General features: G+C 37.7%; 1 pseudogene across 1 annotated transcript; it reads right to left on the bottom strand.

Annotated features, from left to right (window-relative positions):
* Positions 1–2866: 2866 nt before the first annotated feature.
* Positions 2867–4856, bottom strand: LOC104602970 (3-ketoacyl-CoA synthase 6 pseudogene; annotated as a pseudogene). Its single transcript, XR_016085150.1, has one exon. The product of XR_016085150.1 is annotated as a 3-ketoacyl-CoA synthase 6 pseudogene (transcript).
* Positions 4857–7147: the final 2291 nt, after the last annotated feature.

The following is a 7147-nucleotide window of genomic DNA, read 5'->3' as shown; positions in this document are numbered from 1 at the left end:
ATTCGCCCCACAAAATACTGGTAAACAAATAAGGCCTTAATCAAAAAGCTTAAACCTTTTGGTTATTGTAGACCAATCCTCAAACACATGTCCCATGCTTCTGTTATTTCTTTTAATATTATAACCTTCTCCTCATGCGCTCATACAATTATCATGGATTTTTTATCTCTAACAACCCCTGAATTTCTCTAAAAGGCCAATTTCAACCCTAAAATATTTAAAGGGTCATTTTTAACCCTCAGACTTTAGAGAAAAGAACAATTGTATGCAAAAACATGCGGTGCTGATAGATCTGTTAAACATTATGTGGCACTGCTAAAGTTTAAAAAAGTCCACTTTTAACCCTAAAGTTTGAAATTGGGCCAATTTAATAAAGTTAATTAAGAAAATTACTTCAAGGTCTAATTAAATGACCCTAAAGTATTAAATTTATTTAATTAAATTAATTAATTATAATAATTAAGGTAATTAAGCAATTAAATTAATTAAGAAAACAAAATTAATTAAAACAAATAAATAAAAGTAATCAAATAAAAAATAACCCTAAAATATGATGTTTAGTGGTTCGATTGTTTGGTCCGAATTGATCAACCCATGATACTTTAAAAAATGAAAAATGACTCAAAAGCTATTTATTGGATCGAACAGTTTAGTCGTCAGTAGTTTGTTGACAAAGTTAAAATTTTCAAGCTGTCAAACTATTCTACCCATGAATTGGTCAATTGTCTAGTTCCATTTTATACCCAGGTGGTCGAACCATTCGACCCAAGAACTGGTCAATTGTCTAGTTCCATTTTATACCTATATGGTCGAACCATTTAACCCAAGAACTGGTCAATTGTCCAATTCCATTTTATTCTTGGCCTGAAATTATTCAGAAAAAAAAAAAAAAACAACAACATTGACTTGGTTAACAAACAGCTATCCCAAACGATTGAACTACTAAATTGTTCGATCTCGTAAATGGTTTTTGAATTATTTTTTTTACTTTACTTATACTTTATCTTTTTACTTTAAAAATGTCATGAGTTGGTTTGTTTGGACCAGACGACCATATTGCAAACCTAAAAATTGGTGACCAAAGTGGTTTTGTTTTGGGTCAGTTTTAAATTACTTTATTTAATTTGATCAGTTTACTGATTTAATTGCTTAATTTGCCTAATTATCTTAATTAGTATAATTTATTTAGTTTAATTAATTAACTGAATGAAATAAATTAAATACTTTAGGGTCATTACTCTATTGTATTTAGGGTCAAAAGTGTCCTTTTTCAAACTTTAGTAGTGCCACATAACGTTGTCTAATGAAATTGACTGAGTCAAAAATCGCAGTTATCAGCATTACAATATCTTCTTGACACAAAATTTTAGTGCATTTATTTTCCCTCTTCTCTGTCTCCCTTAAGCAAACACATACATATGCACACGGGATAACTTTTGGCTGTTGGGTCGCCAACAACATAGGCTGCTGCGAGCATTTTTGGGCTGGGCACGTTCACCTATTCATACCCATGTTTTTCTTTTTTACCAAAATAAAATAAAATAGGAGGTAATCACTAATTTATCCACTCTTATGATAATGTAGCGTTTCCAAAATTTGCTCTCAACAGCCAAAGTTTTCCCTATGCATCATACATAACAGTTTTATTCTTTTTTTTTCTGATATAACCGAAAGGGGCTACGCAAGGCAGGGGGTAGCACGTCCCCAAACATAATCAATACAAATAGAAAAAAGTGGGAAAGGAAGAGAAGCTAAACTAAGATTAACAGACGCTGAAGGAGCAAATAGGGTTTGTGAGCCAGCCAATCAGCCGCCTGATTTGCCTCCCGATAGATATGCTTATCAGCCAGACCTCTTCGAAACTCATCCTTTAGCTTGATGTAGTTATTAATGATGTGTTGGGATCTTCTGCTTAAGACAGAAAATGACAAGTTTGAAATCACCTTTGATAAAAATAGGATATTTTTTAAAATTCAAGGCCAAATTATAGATCCCAAATCTCTAGCAATGCTCGCAACCGAGCAAAGACCCTATAGGGTGTTAAAAGCTACTGCATTTATAATGTATCAGTCTCCCCTCTAACTCTACCAAAGCATTAATCGTTTGACACAGCAAAGATAGAATAGAAACACTTGTAGGTTGGAGACATTGGCTTGACTTGCTTGCTATTTTGAAGAAAGTCAGGAACTAGTAGTTAGCTTATTATATTAATGTCACCTGTCACGGTGTTTCATGATTGGTCCACTTCCTGACGATTTGAATTGAACCGTATGCCCGCACATTAATTCCTCGTCTCGTAGTTGGAGAGACTGCATTCGTTGCAGAAACTTCGCATCTCTTCGTTGGGGAGAAAGCATGGTTTAGATCAAATTTTATTACTGGTCAAGGCTTTAGGCAACCAACATCTCATGATCTGAATATAAGGGTGATTTGGCACGATTTAGTAAGATGGGGTCATGTAGACGTGATCTGTTCGAGAGGTGACAATTCAGCTAAAGGAACCCAGTCTGTGACAATTAGAATTTAGGTATTCAGTCACTTCGGCCCAAAAAACTATCTCGGCATAAAAATACCTCGACACCCAATTCAGTTTGAGACTAAAGAATTGAAGTACCAATTCGTAGTTAAAGAGCCAAAATGCCACGTAATCGACTTTAAAGACCTTCCCAACGAACCCCGAATTTTTTGGGATCACGACAAGATTCATCCTAGCTCCGCCTGAATCGAAGAAAAGCGATAAACCTTATCAACTGACACATTGCACTCATTCAAAAACGAAACAGATCTTATCCGCACAACCCGAAAATCCCGAAACTCTTTCGTAAGGTCTACAACTACTACACTATATAAGGACATCAAACCCCAAGACAAAGGAAAACGTGATTATTTACTCACTAGCATTCAAGCATTCAAGTATTCAACTCGCATCCACATTATATAACTGACTTAAGCATCGAAGCGACCCTACTGATGGATTCTCTGATCTACTATTTTACAGCTTGACAGATAGATAGATCTACTATTTTACAGCTTGATAGATAGATAGAGAGAGAGAGAGTTAATTATAATATTGAATACACATCTGTGGATACATTCGCACTAAATAATCTTGACGACATCAGGAATTTTGACGGGGTACCTGTGGATGCATTCAGACCACGGACTGTCCACTGGTGGCCGAATATTTCGGTTGCACTTCCAGACAACGCTATTGCACTTGAACCCACTTCCGAATCCTATCTGCCAGATGCGGTCTCCCTTCTTCATCCTGCCCTTGGTTTCAATGTAACTAAGTTCGTACCAGATGGACGATGACGAGGTATTTCCGAATCGGTGGAGCGTCATCCTTGAGGCCTCCACGTCCTCAGCAGAAAGATTGAGGTACTTCTCTAGCTCGTCGATCACGGCACGGCCTCCGGCATGGATGCAGAAGTGGTCGAAGGCCTGCTTGAAGTCAGGAATGTAAGGCTTCCACTTGCGCTCGAAGAGTTTTCGGCCGACAAGGGTGAGGACGAACAGGAGCTGCTCCGATGCAGGAAGCACAAGTGGTCCGATGGTAGTAATGTTGGACTTGAGAGCCTGACCGGCCACCATCGTGATATCCTTGGATAGAGATACGCCCTTAAATCCGTCTGGGTCTTCTTCTTGGTACACACAGCGATAAGCCGTGTCGTCGGCACCTTTATGGGTGCGGATTACATGAAACAAACGGTATTTAGCCCGTGACCTCTCTTTCCTCATGTTGGAGAGAAGGAGAGCAGCACTTCCCATTCGAAATATACAGTTGGGGAGCATCATCGATGGCTGTTCCCCGTAGTAACCACTGTAGGTTATGATCTCGGTGCTCACAACCAGTGCATAAGAGTTGGGATGGACTTGTAACAAGTCTCGAGCTAAACCGATGGATATCATCCCGGCACTGCAACCCATTCCGGAGAGGTTAAAGCTCTTTATATCTCCCCTCATCTTGTACTTGTTGACAATCATCGCTGTCAACGACGGTGTTGGGGAGAAAATGCTACAGTTGAGGATTAGAATGTCGATGCTCTTGGGCTTGACCCCTGTCTTTTCGAGGAGTGAATCAATGGCGGAGAATATAACAAGCTCAGCCTCCTCTCGGCTGTTGGCTATGGTGAGGGCCGGGGGAATGTACCTAAGGGCGGGGGGAACGCAAGTCTCGTCACCGAGGCCGCAGCGCTCGAAAATTTTCAGTGAGAACTGGACGGCCTTGCTATCAGGGCCTTTTATAATCCTACCGTGTTCGACGAAGGTGGTGAGTGGTGCTCGCAAGGTGCCCAAGGGTTTGAAGCAAGAGAAGTCGACGAGGTAAATGTGTCGAGGCCTGGACATCAAGTATACCGTAACGATAATAATGATCAAGAAACCTGAGCAAAGAATGTGTACCAGATCAAGCTCGAGGGAATTCCAGAGTCTGAATATCTCATCCGGCCCCAACCGAAGTACCTCTAAAAGGAGCCCAGCCATGATGGGTATGAACAAAACAGTGAGCAAATTGTTCACAAGATATCGATAGCCAAGTTTCACGTACTTGAGCCTCACTGAGCTGGTGAAACTCGGTATTGTTTGAGGCATCTTGGTAGCTAGCTAGCCTTCACAACACTGAGAGAGAGAGAGAGAGAGAGATCTGAACCCAGTGGGTAGGTTTGAGCTAGATGGTGAATCAGAGAATGGATAGCTAATTGGTGGTTGTGGGAGGAAATGATTTAAAGGCAAAGGGCAATGAATGAAGGCAGATAGGAATCATAAAAAGGAATCTTTTAATTAGGACAGGGTAACAAATGACGGGATTGATGAAAGAGGATAAAAATTCAGACATCGATGAGAAGGGTGAGCCTGAGAGGGAGAGAGGGAGCTAACGATTTAGGCCAGGGTAACAAATGGCTGGGATAATGTTTGGTAGGGCAATGAATCAAGGCATATGACTAGCCTACTATGTTATTTGGAAAAGAAAGAAAAAGGACTAGCCAGCTACGTTAGTTGGAATTTCTTAAATACATTTGAGTTTACTTATTAAACTTCCTCTCAACTATCCCTCCCCAGTACTATATATGTCAATGCAAAGCTGTTACGTGTACAGTTAGACAATGACTACCTCAATCACTCGTTTAAAACTAGTTGGGACCCGTTCATCCTTGTTAATCAAAATTAAATCACAATGAGCTGAATTACATTTCCATTTGACCTCAGTACATATCGATTCATAACCTGTTGAAAATATTTTGGAAATTATAAAAATCATTGCAAATTATTGCAACTTTTGGTATATTTTAATTAATAAATAATTCAAATTTTAATAAATACAAATTTAATAATTAAAAATTATTGGTAATTTTTCATTGGAAATTTTATTTCAATGGATATAAATTTACTTTTTACATATTCAGTAATTTTGATATTATCAGTAAATTTTTAGCAATAAGTAATTATTGATGTTTTCAGTAGTTTTTGTCAATTTATTAATATTTAATGATATTATCAGATAATAATTAAATTAGTTCAGTAATTTTTCAATGGAAAAATAATTTCAATAAATAAATAATTGGAAAATTTTAATAATTTCCTTAAGTATTGGATACTACATTTATGATTACCATAATTATTGGAACTATATTTATGGGTTTGGGGGCATTATGGGTTCGGGTGATGACCATCTGAGTAGGAATGGCAATGGGCAGGGCTTCGGAACAAGGATCACACTCCCCATGCTGATCCTAAGTTTTAAATTAATCCCCGCCTCTGACCCCTATCCTTGTCGGGAAAAAAATTTAGCCTACATCCCTTGCCCCTGACGAAGAGGGGTTCCCCATTAAGGACTTGAATCTCCAAATTTTTTAATTAAAAGTTTATTTTTTAGAAAGGTATCTATTTAAAATAAAAGAAAATTTAGAATACAAATAATATTTTAAATGCATTTTGATATATATAAAATAAATAATATTATGTATTTAATATAACATATACACATATATTGAATATATAGAATCAAGGTCAGGGCAGGGTGTGGACTTCACTCCCTATCCCCAATCGGGTTTTCCTATTAATCCCACCCACCCTGTCCTTGCTAAGGCAGTCTCCATCCCCATCCCTACCTAGTTGAGTAGGTCGTGTACTCAACGAGGATGGGGAAAAATTGCCATCCCTACGAGCAATAAGTTTTAAGCCCTAACATATTTTTCCCATGCATCATAGGGGGTCAAAAAGGAGAGATTGTCATGCTGAGATAATAACTCCATATACTCTGAAGGAATTTTGCATGCACCTCTAACCAATGGATGGTTATAATGCACATCTTCTTCCCATCAAGTTGAATGAAACAACTCTAACCAATGGAAGGCTCGGCTCATGTCTATTTTCAGACTTCATCAACTATTGGGATACATTGATAGAAGTATGGATCCCTACCCTCCTCAATATATTAGGAACTCTCTAATTTCTAGAACTAACATAGTGAAAGTCAATATATTATTTGGCAACAAAATGATCAAATGGGTCCTAAATTACTAAATTAGATCATTGCCTCCGCCACTGAATCCACTATGACACATGTTGTTAATTGCACTACATCTTATGATGTATAGCAAAAACTTACCCGAAACTATTCCTCCCCTCGTGTGAGGGTTCAAAAGTTGAGACTTTAAATAGAAAATCTCAGGGGAAGATCTACTAGTTGTACTAAAATACTTTTAAGAATGTATGTATCATTGTTGATAATCTTAAAATAATAGACAAGCCAATTTGTTTAATGAAGATCTCATTTTGACCGCTCTAGGAGGCATTTGTCTTGAGTATGGACCATTTGCCACATCTTTCACTATAAGAGTAGTGGATCCTCTTTCATTTAATGAATTCTATGGCATATACTTCTTAGTCAAGAAATTCATTTGAATGATCTTCAACCTCACAACTCAGACCTGCAAACACCATCAGTTAATGCAGCTACAAAGTTTTATCAAGGTTTGAACTATGGTAACAATAATAATTATAAGGGCAAACAGTAGGACATTTAACTACAAACATCAAGGCAAAGGTTAGCATCCAAATCAGCACAATGATTAGAATCATGCATGGTAATGAAAAAGGCCACAAAGACAATAGTCAAGACTCAAATTATAATCATGGAGGTGGA

Source organism: Nelumbo nucifera, chromosome 4, assembly GCF_055504915.1.
Source record: "Nelumbo nucifera cultivar China Antique chromosome 4, China Antique-T2T, whole genome shotgun sequence".
NCBI classification, from domain to species: Eukaryota; Viridiplantae; Streptophyta; class Magnoliopsida; order Proteales; family Nelumbonaceae; genus Nelumbo; species Nelumbo nucifera.
The sequence above is the reverse complement of the archived record's forward strand: the minus strand, read 5'-3'. Positions and strand labels throughout refer to the sequence as shown.